Genomic DNA, 18,493 nt, shown 5'->3' with positions numbered 1-18,493 from the left:
GCCCCTGCCCCCCAAATCTCCTCCTCCTACAATGTTATCAACGGGGAATCTAATGTGCATGCACAATTTTCACCCCGCACACCCATTAGACCTTCCCCATGGTAAAGGACTGACTCAATCCTTTCTTATGAGGGATTTGAAGATGCTGGGCATACTCATGCAAAGCGTGAGGACGTCCAGCTTTGTTTCACAGAGTTAAACTCGAGGAAAAGCCTCTAGTGGCTGTCTGGCTGTCTTAACCCTGCAATGTAAACCTAAACCTAAAGATTTCTCTAATAAATTCTGATCAGATAAAAATTGTAGATTAAAACAAAATAGAGACATTGAAGGCATGGTCTCTTTATATCTGCAGTTCTTCTTACACTAAGATTAGATAATGGAAAGCTTTACCAATATAAGCAGCAATACTGAAATTGTCCCTAAAGGTGGCAGACAAAGCCTGTTGATGCACTTTATTCTTCAATAAAGAGATGAAAAATAGAAATACATTTATTTATTTAATACTGGTATTTATAAAGCACCAACAGATTCCGCAGCACTGAACAATTAGTGGAGAGCATACAATATAAATAGACAAATACAAGAGGTAGAGAGAGCCCTGCCCGTAAGCTGATAACTAGCCATTGGAGCTCTTTTATACAAAGTGCTTAGCTAGATAGCCCATGCGCTTACAATCTAAAGGATACAATGGCGATTTGAGACAAGAGGTAGCAGGGGATGAATAGTTCCAATTTTTGTTTGTCAGAGAATTTACACTGGAATGATCCATTGTCAGATTTCCATTGCACACGTAATCACACTTAAGTGCAATATTTCAACTTATTCAAGTCAGGATGTTGATATAGGAGGGCATTTTAGTTGATCGAGTTAAAGGTTTACTCCAACCACCAAGACCATGTCAGTGTTTTAAAACACTGCACACACGGAATTATTGGCACTAGTCACACCCCCATAACTCTGTTCTGTGCTGCCTAATGTCAATTTCATGCATATTACCGCTGCCAACAAATGTAAAATTCTTCTCTTTGCAAGCTAGCTCTCCCCTCCCTAGTGGTCGCTCCCTCCCATGGTTCAAAAAGTGGGAGAAATCCTCCCTACCTCCTCCTCCTCCCCACTTCCTACTCCCCACTGCTTCCGCTTTCCAGCCCAAAGCGTGTTCTCTGAGTTGGCAAATTGGTCCAATTACAGACTTCTCTAGAAGAAACCAGTAATTGATCTACACGAATGCCGGGTGATGTCACAACAGGGTAGGAAAGCTTAGTGCTGGGAGCTTCACCCAGCACTGGATTAAAGGAAGACAAAGCTGTATTCCTAACATTATAGTGTGCCTCTTCTACCCCCTCCCTCGTGACCCCCTCTGGCAGCAAATAAAGGGGTAATAACCTTTTAAACACTTACCTGATTCCAGCGCCGAGGGTTGGAGTCCTCCTTCTCAATTGTCAGCCGATGTGTTTTTCAAAACATTGGACATACTCTTGCAAAGTGCAAGGACATCCAGGGTCATTTCACATTGTCAAAGTCCGTGAATCTGCATGAAGCACCTGCAGCCACCAGAGGCAGTCTTCACACTGCAAGGTAAACAAGGTTTTACATTGCAGGGTTAAGGAAACATGGAGACAGAACCCAGACCACTTCAATGAGATGAAGTGGTCTGGGTGCCCAAAGTGTCCCTTTAAGATAAGTTAAAACATTTTTTGCAGGCTTTTATGGGGCAGAATGATGACGTAATATGTATGCTACATAGGGCATTTAGAGTGTAAATAAATTATTTTTAGTCGGATTACAGTAACCCTTTAAACAATAAGTGAAGCAAGTTTGTGGGGTTATACTAATTTGCATTTTGTATAAATATTTTGTTTTGAAGCCCTGATTAGATTGAAACCTCTTAGTATACTAAATTGCAGGATTTTTTTTTTTTATTAACTTCATTAATTTATAACTGTGAGATATCAAATGTAAGCCCAGTTATAGATATGTAGTGAATTCTAAACAAATGACAATGATTCATTCTTTTTCATTCCAGTAAGTGATTTATTAGTAAAGGACACTTCAGAGGGTGACTCCTTATTCCTGTTAGGCAAATTAAGATCAGGTAAACACAAAAAGAATTCAGCGCTAGTAATCACAAAATTAGTCAAGGTAGGCAGCAACCCAAATGAAGGAAAACCCCTCGGGTCCTTGGTGGATAGATATAAAAAGATATGGAAGGGCTGCGCCAAATAAGGGTAGATAGTCCAGTAAAGTATTGCTAGGGTGCCAATAGATGGTCTAGGATATTTGATAGAGTTCCTCTGTGGATGCGTATTCAAGAGAGCTATGGCCAGCTCTGGTGTGGTTTGCGTACAGCGGTATAATAACCCATAAGCGGGGATTATACCGCTGTACGCAAACCACACCAGAGCTGGCCATAGCTCTCTTGAATACGCATCCACAGAAGAACTCTATCAAGTATCCTAGACCATCTATTGTCACCCTAGCAATACTTTACTGGACTATCTAGCCTTATTTGGCGCAGCCCTTCCATATCTTTTTATATTAAGATCAGGGTCTGGTTTAGAAACTGGAATTATATCAGTTCTCGTGTGTGAAAAATAAAATATAAAATAACTTTAATGAACCACTAAATGCAATCATTTTATTATTGTCAGTTTTTAAATTTTAAGAGCTCAGGATGGATGTCACGATAAAGTAACTGTTTCTTAGCTCCTTACGTTTTTGGGATAATGTCAGGTTCTGGTTTCCCTAGCTTTGGTCCCATCCCCAGTTATGCCGGTACTGTCTCCCTATCCTAAATCCTAGGGATTTCACCAATTTGGAAGATGCAGAGATTCAGTATTACCTCCATCTCTGGAAGAATAGAAAGGTTTTTACCTCTATTGATGTCCATCCCTTATCAAACAGCATTTTTTCAGACATATGCTACTCAGCGATTTTGCCCATTTGCAGATATTCATAGAGCAGTTTAAACTGATTTGATAACTTTTGAAAACATATGCTTGACAGGCACGTATGAGTAAAATCTTATCCCACTGATTTCTAATACTATTTGTGGTTCTTCTAAGTTGTTGAAACCCTACGTTACATTGTTCAATTGGAACAAGGGTGGGGAACTAGTTAGACATTTAGGGGAAATATCTGGCTGCTGCCCATGTTTCCATCTGATTTAATGACTTTTGAAACCATAGGCTTTACAGGCACGTTTAATAAAAATCTTATCTCACTAATTTCTAATACTATTTGTGGTTCTTCTAAGTTGTTGAAACCCTACATTACATTGCTCAATTGGAACTTGGGTGGGGAACTAGTTGGAAATTTAGGGGAAACATCTGGCTGCTGCCCATGTTTCCATCAGATTTGATGACTTTTGAAACCATATGCTTTACAGGCATGTTTAAGAAAAATCTTATCGCACTCATTTCTAATACTATTTGTGGTTCTTCTAAGTTGTTTAAACCCTACATTACATTGCTCAATTGGAACTTGGGTGTGCAACTGGTTGTAAATTTATAGGAAACATCTGGCTGCTGCCCACGTTTCCACCTGTGTTACTTCCCAGGAACAAACGTATACAATTATTGACTGCTGGAATACAACTACAGTTCAGCTATTTTCAAAAGGTAAGACCCTTAGGTAGAAAGGTAGATCTGTGTTGGAGCCTCTGTGGTCAGTGAGCCACATAAATCCATGTGCGGTTTACATGTCTCAGGGTGGTTTCTTATTTGAAGGGGTTGGTGGAGCTCTTGGCAGCTTTCTTATGAAGGTCATTTGAATTAGACCCCTCGTCTCTGTTACTCACAAGGCCAACCAAGGTCCCTTGGTCTTACACTCAGATGTTGTTTAATAAAATGACTCTTTCTGCAAGTACATCTCTGGCCCCAAAGGAGTAAAGGGCATCATCATCACTTCTATTCTAGGCAAGAGGTTGTGGTAAAGATCAAGGACAACTATCTCATGGACAAATTAACTGTGACTGTTTGCAGCACTCTCCTCTCTTTCCATTAGGCTTGGAGTCCTTGGCTTGATTGCAATTCCAAAAAAATCCTAACCTCATCTGACAATGGATTTGACAACAAGGTTGCAGTAGGTTCTACCTCCCCCCTTTCTTTTTTTTTTTTCCATTTTAGTTTTATGGTTTATCACTACACCTCATTTTGATTTTGATCGGTCCATATCTCAGCACTCGGTCTGCTAAATTCATGAGCACTGTCTACTGTGTCATTTAAGCTTCATTATTCAACCTTTGTTTTTGACCTTTGTTCTGTTTTTATTCAATGCCTGAAAACCTGAATATTTGAGATTGATGCTGTACTTGATTTTCTCATATACTTTTTTTTGTCTGCATTGTTAACCTGTCTCTTGAATAAAGAATTTTAAAAGGATAAAACTCAAACCTCTCTGTTACTATGCTGTAACATCTTTACCAGCTAAGAAGTATTGTTATCATTTTTTCTGTTTGCTGTACATACATATTTTAAGGCTTCAGGATAAAGAGTTATTGGAGGTATATAGTGTTATGTATGGGTAGAGAGAGAAGCAAAATGCTCTTGCATCTAGCATGGTCTCAGATCAAGCAACGTTTCAACGTAAGACAAGGTCTTTGTCAAGGAAGTAAATTCATAACCTTGACAAAAACCTGTAAGGTTAAAATGTTACTTGTGGTACTTCAATATAATATGTAGTGATTTTTCATTACTATGATGTGCTGGACCTTTTGTTTTGGAATCTTCAAAAGTCAAGGCAGCCAGCCAAGGTTTCCGACTGATAGAACATACCAGGAGTATCTATACATATAGATCAAACACAGTAGTACTAGAATAACTGAGTGCCATCTGTTCTACTGGTAATGACTCATTGTTGCTTTTCTATTGCCTTGCTACCACTTTTAATTATATTTTTGCTGTGAAGTATATTCACTACTTAACTTATATAGTTAGGTATTTGTATCCCAGTTTTTATTTATTTTATATTACCCCCACTTTTAAACTACTCAATTTTTTTTTCTTCTAAAATGGTTTGTTTAATGGTGTTTTAAAGGATCAGTCTAACGATCAAAACCACTTCAACTTAATGAAATAATTATGATGCATTGAACATGCTCCTGCAATACTCCTGCTCTATTATTTGTACATATAAGTTAAAGCACTTTTTTTCTATCTAGTTTTTTATATTTTTATTACTCTATGTGAAGCATTTAAATAGACATTGCCCAGCTAGTTAGTGTTGGGTAAAAAGGGGTGGAACAGCTTAGCTGCAGAACATGCAGTATAGGTAGGTAAGGTTGCATTTTATTATTTGTACATATGCTCATGTTTATATTTAAATTTAGATTGAAAAACTTATATATTTTATTTTCCTTTATCTTCATATAATTTTGTCATAAGTGCCTCATTATTAACTTTGTATTCACTTTAATAAGTATGGCTTTTTGGCTTGCTGTTTTTTTGCCATTCCAGGATCATGTAGAAAAGTGTAGTATACACAATATACAAGTATACACAAACAGACTCACACATTCAAATACACACACACAGACTTATATATACACACACAGTGCAATTCACGAAAGTATACTAAACGGGGCAAAATCATCAGATTGCATATGGGGCCCTTTCGACTACAAAATCAAGACATTGTGCACATTCTTTAGCAATATCCAAATTATTTAATTCAGGCCTTTAACAGGCCTGAAATTGGTTTGGATTTCAGATGGACCGAACACCGCCAGATGGTTGAAATCTGGACCTCATTGCTTCAAGTCTGTGCCTGAATGTAAAAAAAAAATCCAAACTACTTGCCCACAAATAATAACAAAAAAACTTGGCCGCTCCAGTACTTTGCTAGTCAGCCACAACATTAACAGTAAAAAAAAAATACATACTTGAAAACGAGAGAAATCTCAATGTATCCCATCCTGGTAAAATATTTTATAAATAAATAAATACATTTAACTACTTATTTTGTTGCCCTCATTTGCATACCAGCAGTATGCAAATGTACACACTTCTAGTCAGTCAGCAGAGGGCACTTCAGAGTTATCAAAATAACAATGCATAGTTTGTACATTGATTGCTGCTATCACACACCTCTTTCAGGGATTCCTGGGACCAAGAGCATAGTCTGTGGATAAGAGGCTGGCCTTCAAAAGGCCCTCGCATGGTGTCACTATATATATATATATATATATATATATATATATATATATATATATATACTCTGTACTGTTGCTGGGGCTAGGATTACATCATATTCCAGCTCCAGCAACAGTACAGGATGCATGGGCTGGGAAATCAATGGGTGATCCCTGCAGCTCCCCCTATTGCAGCTGACTAAAAGTAGCTAAACTGAAGATTTTTTTTTAGTTTGGTTGTTTTGATCTCAAATTTGAAATTTACTTTTAATTCTTACTTTAGCGAATAACCCTGTCACTTGATTAGCTCTCCTCCAAATTTCAGCTAATTAACTCAGGATTTTCTGAAAATATATGCCATAGAACAAAAGAATATTTTTGCCACTGCAACATGCCCAAGTTCATAATGTTATTTCCCTCAGCTATCAAAAACGTTTGGAAACTTACATCATTTAAATGCAGTTTTAATATGTGATAAAACAAAATGTGTATTAGACTCACAAAGTAACTTCTGCTGAATGAATGATTCTTCTGATGAAAGAAAATTAGGAGCAGGGAAAAAGTTATAAAGCCAAATATATTGAGTGGGTGTCAGGTGACATCCAACATAATGACATCAGACATCTCACAATGCCAAATGGTGAATCAGTGTCTTGAATTCTCCCATGAAGTAAGAATTAATACAATACAGATCCTCGACACTACAAAGAACAGTTTTACACTAACAATGAAAAATGAATGCTACTAGTTTTACATTTCAGATCTTTGTTATAATTGACTTGAGCTGCCTGCTATTTAATTGTAGATGTTAATCACAGGCTCCAGTTTTAAGAATTTTAAGTTCTAATTTTTAACCTTTCGAAAGCTAGAGTTGAAAACAGAATTTCTGATATCCCTAGGTGCTGGGTCAGTGCCTCCTCCGATACAATCTGAAGGGAGGGGGACTAATGCGCATGTGTGGTAAATAGACCTTTCCCATAGGAAAGCATTGCTTGAATGCTTTCCTATGGAGATTTTACTGACACTGGATGTCCTCAAGCAGAGCGTGAAGATGTCCAGCATCAGTTAGGCAACCAAAAGTCCATTAACTACCAGGAAGTGCCTATAGTACCTCTCTGATCGACAGTCGCTAGAGGCAGTCTTAGTCCTGCAATGTAATTATTGCAGTTTCTCAAACATTTTTATGATTTGCAGGACTAAGTGGGACTGGGACATTGCATCCAGACCACTTCAATGAGATTCAATGCAAAGATTCTGCCCCATTAAACCATACCCACTTCATGGCATTATCATATAATTGCCAACAGCCTCTCAAATTTTGTGGCATGGCTATCAAAGAAATGCTCCAGGCCTATAAACACTTGGGCTTTTCATATGTTTAGTGTCCTGTTGTGGTTTCCATTCTGGTTTTCCAAAAGTGCGTTTTTTTTTTTTTTTTACATATTTCTGATTCCTTGTTTATTGATCTTGATTTGTTTCAACTATTCTCAGTTCTGTATGCCTGACCTTGGCTAATTTATCGATTTTGTGTACCCCTTTTTTTCTTGGTATTCCTATTCCTTGTATTTTGCATATTAAAGGGACTCTTTAATCTCCAAAACAACTATAGCTTAATGAAGCAGTGTTGGTGTATAGATCATGCTCCTGCAGTTAGGAGATATATCACATTTTTTACCCAGCCCTAGACACACCTTCCTGCACGTGACTTGCACAGACTTCCTAAACACTTCCTTTAAAAAGTAATCTTAGGTTTACACTTCCTTTATTGCAAGTTCTGATTAATTTAGGATATCTTATCTTCTGCTATGGTAATTGATTGCTAGACCCCACAAGAGCCTCATGTGTGTTATTAAAGTTCAATTTACAAAACTTTTAAAGTAAGTTAAATCTGATTGAAAATGAAACCATTTATTGTTTTTTACCTGCAGGCTGTGTTAGTCAGGGGAGGTGTGACAAGAGCTGCATGGATTGAAAGAAAAGTGATTTAACCTCTAAATGCAGAGAATTGAGCAGTGAGACTTCAGAGGCATGATCTATACAGAAAAACTGCTTCATTCACCTAAACTTGTTTTAGTAAATTACCCTAATTATCTTGATCTTGATTACCAAAAAAAAAATATATTGAATCCAAGTTTTAATAATTTGTTAAAGGGACACACCACTGCCCAAATTCCAAATAACTAAAAATAATTGTTTAGTAGATATACCTCCCCAAAAAACTTGCATGCATTTAATTATGTATTTTTTCAATTGGGTTATATCTAAAATCAGCTTGCAAAACCTGCCTTTACAAGCTCTCCCTTCTAACCCCTCCCAGACTTTCTGTAGCCCAAGAATAAAAGCGCAGCTTAGCAGAGGAGGCCTTGACAAGGCTTGGAGGTGGGTTAGGGTTGTTTATGTTATATTTACGTGTTGTTATACTATGTTATGTTATATATTATGGGTCATTACCTTGTGATTTGATATGTGGGGAAGTGATAATGTTGGATTGCTGAGGATTTGGGGGTGGGCAATGACTTAAAAAAGTTATTTATATGGTATTGTTATTATTATTATGAATATAATAAATTAAAGCTGTGGACATATTGACCCATACCTAAAAGTGTCAGTGTTTTATTAGGGGTGGGTTGGTATAAGGTAGTAGACAGCTCCTCCTGCCCATATGGGGACAATGCACCTGTCATGTGTCTGTCCAAGCACATACTTCCCAATACAACTCAGTGAGAATTCCTTGTAAGCCAGGTGATCTGGGAAATTGCTGCCTCTTGAGGTCAGCTGTTTTGAGCTAACAAACCAGAAAGTAACATTACCTTTTGTCTGCTTGCATGCTATGGGGATGTAACCTGTATAATTTATAAAAGTGCCAATTTCTATTGAAATCTGCATTTTTTGCACAAAAAAAAAAGAGGACACACTCTTCACACATAAAACTTTTCAGCAAGCTAAAGTGCTTTAGGGTCTGGAATGACCTCTAAGGTTTATGTAATTCAGCTAGAATGAGGCATACATTGATTGGTGAAAAGGAACAAAAAGTTCTGAAACACAAAAGTGTTGAGTAAAAAAAGTGTTGAGTAAAAAATTCAGACCAGATTTTTTGCCTTCTTTTGGATCAACAGCAAAAATATGTGAGGAAGGATGAACTTGATGGACGCAAGTCTCCTTTCAGCTATGTAACTTTGTAACTATGCTCCCTACCAGAGGCGGCTCTCTAATTAGGTGATTTAGGCGGTCGCCTAAGGCCTTGCGCTGATGGGGGCCTTGCAGCTGCCTAATCGCAGACTTAGGGCAGACTAACATGTCGGGTCCTCAGTCAGAGACCGAGGACCGACACAGGAGGGGGCCCTGACTGAGAGCTGAGCGCTGCCTCCAGTCTGCAGCTCCGCCAGGAGTGATGGGGGAGTGTGTGTGTGTGGGTGCTGTGTATGATGTGTGTGAGGGTGCTGTGGGTGTTGTGTGTGAGGGTGCTGTGGGTGATGTGTGTGAATGTTAGAAGGGATTGTGTGTTGGGGGGTAAAAAACAAACAAATAAATTAAGCAGGCATTAAAATGAGCAAGGGGGACAGCACTCTCACACCATCCCTGGTGGTCGTAGTGGTGAGTGAACTCTAGCCTGTGGGGCTAGAGTTCACTCTCACGAGATTGCGGCATTGCCATGGCAACACTCCGGATCTTGCAAGAGGAACCCAGCGGAGCTGCAAGATAGAGCTCTGCCGGGTCCTCCTCTCCCTCCCCAGCCGCATGTCTATGCAAGTGGGCCAGTGAGGGAGATCTTTGATCTCCCCACCGGCCCGTAATGGAAAACAGCGGGGCTGGCGCTCGGATAGTGACTTGCATGTGACCTCCCCTGCCGTCCCCATCCACCTTGATGGCCAGTACAGGCCTGCCTCCTACCATACCAAACTCACCTGCCCCTGCTTTACCACAATTACCCAACCACATTAACCCCCCCCAATCTTGTCAGACTGACCTTCTCTTGGACTGTCGCACACATTGCCCAACCCTGTCACACTCATCCTCTATCAGTCTGTCCCACTCATCCCCTTCACCCTGCCACACTCACCCTACCACATAAGCCCCTCCAATCCTGTCCTCCAACTGTGCCACACTCACCACAAAAAACCCTGTCACACCCCCCCAACCCTGCCAAACTCACCCTTCCACATTAATCTAATCTTGCCACGCCCACCTCCCATCATTCTGTTTACACTGCCTCCTCCAAACATGGCACATTCAAACCCAACCCTGTGATACACCCCCAACTATGCTACATGCAGCCTGTCACATTAACTTCCTCCAATCCTGTCACACTTACTTCCCCATGAGCTGTCACACTCCCTCCTCCAACCATGTCACAATCGCCCCCCTATCATTCTCACCCTCCCTCATTCTGTCACACTCACCACCCAACCTTGTCTCATTTACCCCGCTCACTCTGTCACACTCACCTTGCCACAGTTACCCCTTTACTCACCTTGTCTAACTCTCTCAGACTAGCTCTCTGTATCCAGCTCTGCAAGCCCATCCTTCAATACAACTACAGCAACTTATACACTTTGGATGTTAGTGGGGGCCTCATGTTTGAGTTTCGCCTAAGGCCACACAAAGTCTAGAGCCACCACTGCTCTCTACGTATACTAAGCAGAAGTGTTTAGATAGGTTCTAAATATTAATTTTAAAAAAATACTAAAGACTAAAAGCTAACATGCATGCATGATGGTATAATTTATCTTGAACGTTACAAATAAAAACGTTCAAAGGAAAAGGCTCAAAGGAAAGTGCCAAAAACAATAGAACTGAAAAAGCAATGTTTAAACGTTTTTATTTATATATGCAATGATGTAGCTAGAGCAACAGTGTAACATATCCCTTGTACTTGGTATAGTACGTTCGTTCGCACCCTCCCAAACTCCTAGAGGGTTATGTGATTATAGCCCGTTCACATAGTACGTTTCTTCGTACTCTCCCGAAACCCAAGTAAGTTGTGAGAAAATCAAGCGCTACCCAAACATCAGTCGAGACTTGATGAAGGGTATAACAGGAAAGCTTTGTTATGGCCGGATTCAGGGCCGTTAACGCGGGGCAAACGGGGCAGCTGCCCCGGGCCCTGTCCCTGCTGGGGGGCCCAAGACAGCTGCTCCGTTTGCCCTCTGCCCGCAAACTATGGGGGCCCATCGGGTGGCCCATGCACTTAGGGCCACCCGGTGGGCCTGTGTCAGCAGGGGCCCGGTCGGGCGCTGTGGCGCTTTAACAGCGCGACCGGGCCCTTGCTTTTCGGCAGCCGACTGGGAGGAAGTGACAGCCGCGTGTCACTTCCTCCCACAGAAACAGGAGCCGCACGGGAGGAAGAAGCTGTTCCGGAGGGGGCCAGGCCGGGAGAGCTTAACTCTCAGCCACCCCAGCCAGCCCACTGGACCCCAGGGAAGCCACCCTCCAGGAAAAGGTAAGAAACTGGAGGGTGGTTATGAAATTCTGCATGAGTGTCTGAGTGTGTGTGTGTGTGTGTGTTAGTGTGCCAGTATGTCTGTCAGTGTATCTGTATGTCTGTGTTTGTGAGTCTGTCAGTGTGTCAGTATGTCTGAATGTGTGTTTCAGTATGTCTGTCTGTCTGTGTGTATGTGTGCCAGAATGTCTGTATGTCTATGTGTGAGTCTGTCAGTGTCTGTGTGGTTCTGTATGTCTGTGTTTGTCAGTATGTCTGTCAGTGTATGTGTGTTTCAGTATGTCCATCTGTCTGTGTGTATGTGCCGGTATGTCTGTCAGTGTATCTGTATGTCTGTGTGTGTGTGAGTCTGTCAGTGTTTGTGTGGTTCAGTATGTCTTTGTGTATGTGTGTTTCAGTATGGCTGTCTGTGTCAGTACGTCTGTCAGAATGTGTCTCTGTATCTGTATGTTGTCCATTTGTGTTTGTGTGTGTATCTGTATGTGTCAGTGTTTGTATCTGTATATCTGTATGTGTGTCAGGTTCTGTATCTGTGTGTCTGTATGTGTGTCAGTATGTGTGTTGGTGTATCTATATGAAGTCAGTGTGTGTACCTTTGTATCTGCATGCATGCCAGTGTTTGTATCTGTGTGTGTCTATGTGTGTGTCAGTGTATCTATATGTAGTCTGTGTGTATCTGTATGTTCGTGTGTGTATCTATATGCGGTCAGTGTGTATCGGCGTGTGTGTGTCAGGTAGTGTATTTGTGCGTATCTATATGTAGTCAGGGGGGCCCAAGTAAATGCTTGCCCAGGGTCCAATCCAAATTAAAGACGGCCCTGGCCGGATTGTTGACTTTTGTACCCAGGCCCCCAGCATGGGGTCTCCAGCAAAAGTATAGGAAAACATGCCCAGGTGTCTCTGTGTCTGGGAAATAATTATGTGTACTTTATTTAAACTATCTCCCAGGAACTATAGGTACAGTAAATAAAACATAAAATACCCCCAAAACATACATAACATTAATAGGGACCCCCACAAGTCTTATATTCACGGATAGCCTGGATCTGAGTACCCAAAGTGTCCAAATCGCGCTCAGATCCCACAAATACAGCCAAATCGCCACGGGGTCAAGTTTTAACCGAGTCCCAAAATGAATAAAATACCAAACGGTTCCCCTGGCTCATAGATAGCGAATGTTCGTCTAGTTCGTGCATATCTTTTCACTGAACAGCGCTTTCCTGTTTTTTTCGGGAATAGAAGCAGGCGGCGGTATAATGTTATCAGTGTTCACGAGGTTGAGTGTCCGGCTTGAATTTCCAGACACTCGACAATCCAATACCGCTGCTTACGTTCGAGAGAGAGCAATTAACTTTAAGGTTACTCAGAAGATAATGAGCCAGGTCTATGTTCTGTAGATCCAACCCCCAAATGAATATTGAATAATGAATAACAGAGGAGATGGGAATCACAAAGTTTTCAGGGTAGTTTGTCACAAACAGGATTATAAGAGAAGTGTTGCTAGCAAATCAATAGTCATTGCTAGCAAATAAAACTAACTAAGAAGAACTTAGGCACCAAAACAACTTTTGCTTAACAAAGTGGTTTTCGTGTATCGATCAAGCCCCATTTTTATATTAATTGATTAAAAACTAATATTTTACTTTGAAACTGTCCTGTCACTGTCTGGGAAGTTTGTAGAATACCCTCAATGGTGACATCACCGCTGGGGGTCCTGTGGCCAGGGGTGCAGGTAAAGGTGAATTCTACTTACCTTGACCTGTCCCTTAGGTGTGGTGTGCCACCATCTTGTCCCAGTGAGTCCTCCTCGGATGCTGGTGGGTTCTGGCGCGATTGACACTTTTAGATGAAAGTACCGCCGCCAAATATCTACAAGTGTCAGGTGTAGTAAATATATAGAGACAATGTAGTTCCTACTTTGTCTTAGCATATCACTTGACTGGGTTGAATTTAAGTGAATATGAGTATTTCATAAAGATTCTTATTATGGGGCTGTGCAGGTAGAGCTTTTTTCTGGTTGGGGATGTTATTAAAGTGGGTTGTTTAATAATATCTTATAAAACTACACAACATCTCCTAGTGTTTCTTTTAAAACCATGATCTGAATAACTTTTTTTTTTTAAGAGAGGCCTTTGTTTAAAAAAAACACATTATCATTACATTTTTATATTTTATCAGAACCAAGTATTCTGCTTGTGATGAGTAATTAATATGTTACATTCCTTATGTGTTATTCATTATTTCCAGGGGAAACCTCCAAAACACAGCATGAATAGAGTAACTGTTTTTTAGTCTTTGTGTCATGGACCTCCACGTTTGCATTACATTTAAATACAGTACAGGCAAATGTTTTTCCTATTACTGCAGGCATTTACTGGAAGTGATCTCATCAGATGGTGAACAGCTAAAGGTGTCCAACTGAAGACATTGTTGTTATTATTATTCAAATGAACAAAAAGTTTCACTGATGTTTCACAAAATAATAATACTAAATGTAACTCCCATTATTCTCAGATAGTGATGTACCGAACTGTCCGCCGGCGAACAGTTCCCGGTGAAATTAGCGTGTTCGTGTTCGCCGCGGCGGGCGGACACATGCGCAGTTCGATCCGCCCCCTATTCGTCATCATTGGCCAAACTTTGACCCTGTGCCTCTCGGTCAGCAGACACATTACAGCCAATCAGCAGCACTCCCTCCCTTCCACACCCTCCAACCTCCCTCCCAGCATCCATTTTCGATTCATTCGGAAGATGCATGCTTAGTGAGAGGAGGGAAAGTTTAGCTGCTGCTGATTACATAGGGAAATTGATAGCTAGGCTAGGGTATTCAGTGTCCACTACAATCCTGAAGGACTCATCTGATCTCTGCTGTAAGGACAGCACCCCAAAAAGACCTTTTTAGGGCTATAACATCAGGCTGCTTTTTTTTTTTTTTTCCTGTGTAATGTAATTGCAGGTGCCTGCCTGCCAGCTTCTGTGTGAGGTTCACATTGGATACTGTGCCTATTTGCCCAGTGCCACCACTCATATCTGTTTTAACAATAGGTTAAGCTTTACATTTAAAATAAATATTTTTTTTTCACTGTAATAGAAGAGCAGTTGCCTGCCTGCCAGCTTCTGTGTGAGGTTCACATTGGATACTGTGCCTATTTGCCCAGTGCCACCACTCATATCTGTTTTAACAATAGGTTAAGCTTTACATTTAAAATACATTTTTTTTTTCACTGTAATAGAAGAGCAGTTGCCTGCCTGCCAGCTTCTGTGTGAGGTTCACATTGGATACTGTGCCTATTTGCCCAGTGCCACCACTCATATCTGTTTTAACAATAGGTTAAGCTTTACATTTAAAATAAATATTTTTTTTCACTGTAATAGAAGAGCAGTTGCCTGCCTGCCAGCTTCTGTGTGAGGTTCACATTGGATACTGTGCCTATTTGCCCAGTGCCACCACTCATATCTGTTTTAACAATAGGTTAAGCTTTACATTTAAAATAAATATTTTTTTTCACTGTAATAGAAGAGCAGTTAGTTGTCTGCAAGCGTCTGTGTTTCAGGCCTACTTCAGCGTGTGCTCTGCAGACCTGTGCCAGCGTGCTTTGACAGTTGCCAATCATATCTGGTGTCTCTTTAGCGTGCTTTTACAACCAAAATTTTGTTTCCACTGTAATAGAAGAGCAGTTGCCTGCCTGCCAGCTTCTGTGTGAGGTTCACATTGGATACTGTGCCTATTTGCCCAGTGCCACCACTCATATCTGTTTTAACAATTGGTTAAGCTTTCGATTTAAAAGAAATAATTTTTTTTCACTGTAATAGAAGAGCAGTTAGTTGTCTGCAAGTGTCTGTGTTTCAGGCCTACTTCAGCTTGTGCTCTGCAGACCTGTGCCAGCGTGCTTTGACAGTTGCCAATCATATCTGGTGTCTCTATAGCGTGCTTTTACAACCAAAATTTTGTTTCCACTGTAATAGAAGAGCAGTTGCCTGCCTGCCAGCTTCTGTGTGAGGTTCACATTGGATACTGTGCCTATTTGCCCAGTGCCACCACTCATATCTGTTTTAACAATTGGTTAAGCTTTCGATTTAAAAGAAATAATTTTTTTTCACTGTAATAGAAGAGCAGTTAGTTGTCTGCAAGCGTCTGTGTTTCAGGCCTACTTCAGCGTGTGCTCTGCACACCTGTGCCAGCGTGCTTTGACAGTTGCCAATCATATCTGGTGTCTCTTTAGCGTGCTTTTACAACCAAAATTTTGTTTCCACTGTAATAGAAGAGCAGTTGCCTGCCTGCCAGCTTCTGTGTGAGGTTCACATTGGATACTGTGCCTATTTGCCCAGTGCCACCACTCATATCTGTTTTTTTTTTTTTTTTTTTTTTTGTCAATCTTTCTTTTTATTGAGGCATAATATTGCATGGGTACAGAATAAAGATGGGGAGACAATAAAACGACATGCAGTTATCACAATTCACGATACGTCATCTCCGAGCATTGTCAGCCTCATTTTATATGAATAATGTGTGTTAAGGCCTGCGTGTAACTGTTTTGTTAGGTAGTTAACATAAAAATTATGCTGCTCTTGGAGCCTAATGAGTGATGTAGATATAATCATGTTATTTGTCGCGGTAAGTTAATGCAATTGGATTATTTAAGAGTTGCGTGTTTAGGGATATACTATATTGGTATGTCTCAACTGTGTGTGAGCATAAAGAGTGTACAGCATACTGAGTAAGCCTTAGGTAGTGGTTCTCTTGTAGGCAGCATGAGAGTGTGTGTTCGCCGTATCAATGTTAGGCTGAGTGCAGTATGAGGTTGTGCCCCTGTATTCTCTGGTCACCTGCTATTGGACCTGAGGCTAAATAGCAATTTAATACGAAGCAACTTTGTGGATATATTGCGTAGGTTTTAGAATTGTGCACATTTTTGTATATTTTTCATTATGAACCTTAACATGTAAAAACAAGTATGTGACCAAAATGCAATTATAGAGTAATTCAACATGCTGATATCCACCCCATGGCGCACTCAGCACCGTGTACTGGTTTGCTGCGATTGTCTGGACTTCAAAAGAAAAATCATAACAAACTTATTTACATTAAAAATATGAAAAGATGCGTTAGCTAAGGTATTAGGTAGAGTCATTGGATACCGGGCATCCCTCGAGTTTGTAAGTAAGTCTGAAAAACTATCGGGTGCGGATCGCTGAAGAGACTGAGTCCGCCCGTGTGGGTAGAGAGTCACGTAACAGTAATAAAAAATAAAAATAAGGAAAATAAGAATAAACTATTCCCGTGATGCAACATCATCACTGGAGAAGTTCTCCTCTGCTACCTGTGTAGAGTCCTATGTGGACGGTCGACAGGGGAAGTACGGTATGCCCGAAAGTGGGTCCAATCTTGCTGAGCCCAAGTTCATGTAGTGGCTGTCGCATAAGAGTTGGCAGTGGGTCGTCGGGGGACAAACTCCGGTGCAGCGGCTGCGTTCCTCCCCAATGGGCGCGTGGGTCCGGTCTTGCTTGTCACTGTGGCGGGTGCAGTCGTGGGTAGGTTCAGTAGTTCTAGTGCCTCCGTGGCCTCCTGCATGGTATGAACTGTGTAAGAGTTGCCTTCTCGGTCAAACTGAAGGGTGCGTCCTGGTCCCCAGCGGTACCGGACTTGGTGTAGTCTCAGGAGGGACGTAAACGGGCTCAGGGATCTCCTCCACGCCAATGTCCCCCCCGAGAGATCAGCAAAGAAGGAAAGTGTCATACCCTCAAAGGTAAGTGTTGGTTGGCCTCTAACAGCTGTCAAGATTGCCTGCTTGTCACTGATGGACTGGAACCGTATTATGAGGTCTCTTGTGGCGGTAGTTGGGGCTCTCGCAGACTTTGGCAGGCGGAATATGCCATCGAGGGTGATCGCTTTGGCTGACTTCGGGGTCACTAGCGTGGTGAGAAGCCTCCTTGCCAGGTGTGGTAGTTCCACCTCTGGGATGGAGTCCAGGACTCCCCTAAGTTTTAGGTTGTTGCGGCGAAGTTTATCCTCCTGGGAGGCCAGTTGTTGCTCGTGGAGCAAGGTTTGCTGCTGTAGGCTATGTATTGCCGCTTGTAGTTCAGCAATCTGTGTAGTGTGAGTATTAACGGTGCCCTCCACAGCTCCCAGCCTGGTTGTCATGAGTTTAAGATCCCCTCTAAGCAGGGCCACATCCGCTGCTATCCTTCTGTGGTGATCTGCCATGAGTTCCCCTATAGCCTCCATTGTCACTGGGGTGGGGGCTTTCATGGGTGGCTGTGTCTGTATCAGAGTTTGTACCTGTGTGGTCTCAGGCCGTGGGGGATCCCCATCCTCTCCTTCAGAGGTCTCATCGGAAAAATCGGAGCATCCGCCATGCATGGCTGCCACGTGCGCTTCGGTCGCGGCCTGTGCTTGCCTCCACAGAGCACCGATATCCATGCTCTGTCTGGGTTTTTCGGCTTTCACCTTTTTAGTTTTTCGACCCATTGAGGTTGTGTGGGTCTCGATGGGTATCTGGAGCGGTGTTGTGAGCTGTTTGCTCGTTGTATAAGGGGTTCGGTTGCTCAATTTGTCGGGAGCTCCGCTACCGTGCGACCGTCCGCTTTGCCCGCTAAGCTCCGCCTCCACTCATATCTGTTTTAACAATAGGTTAAGCTTTACATTTAAAATAAATATTTTTTTTCACTGTAATAGAAGAGCAGTTGCCTGCCTGCCAGCTTCTGTGTGAGGTTCACATTGGATACTGTGCCTATTTGCCCAGTGCCACCACTCATATCTGTTTTAACAATTGGTTAAGCTTTCGATTTAAAAGAAATAATTTTTTTTCACTGTAATAGAAGAGCAGTTAGTTGTCTGCAAGCATCTGTGTTTCAGGCCTACTTCAGCGTGTGCTCTGCAGACCTGTGTCAGCGTGCTTTGACAGTTGCCAATCATATCTGGTGTC

Source organism: Pelobates fuscus, chromosome 3 (assembly GCF_036172605.1).
Source record: "Pelobates fuscus isolate aPelFus1 chromosome 3, aPelFus1.pri, whole genome shotgun sequence".
In the NCBI taxonomy this organism is placed as follows: Eukaryota; Metazoa; Chordata; class Amphibia; order Anura; family Pelobatidae; genus Pelobates; species Pelobates fuscus.
The sequence above is the reverse complement of the archived record's forward strand: the minus strand, read 5'-3'. Positions refer to the sequence as shown.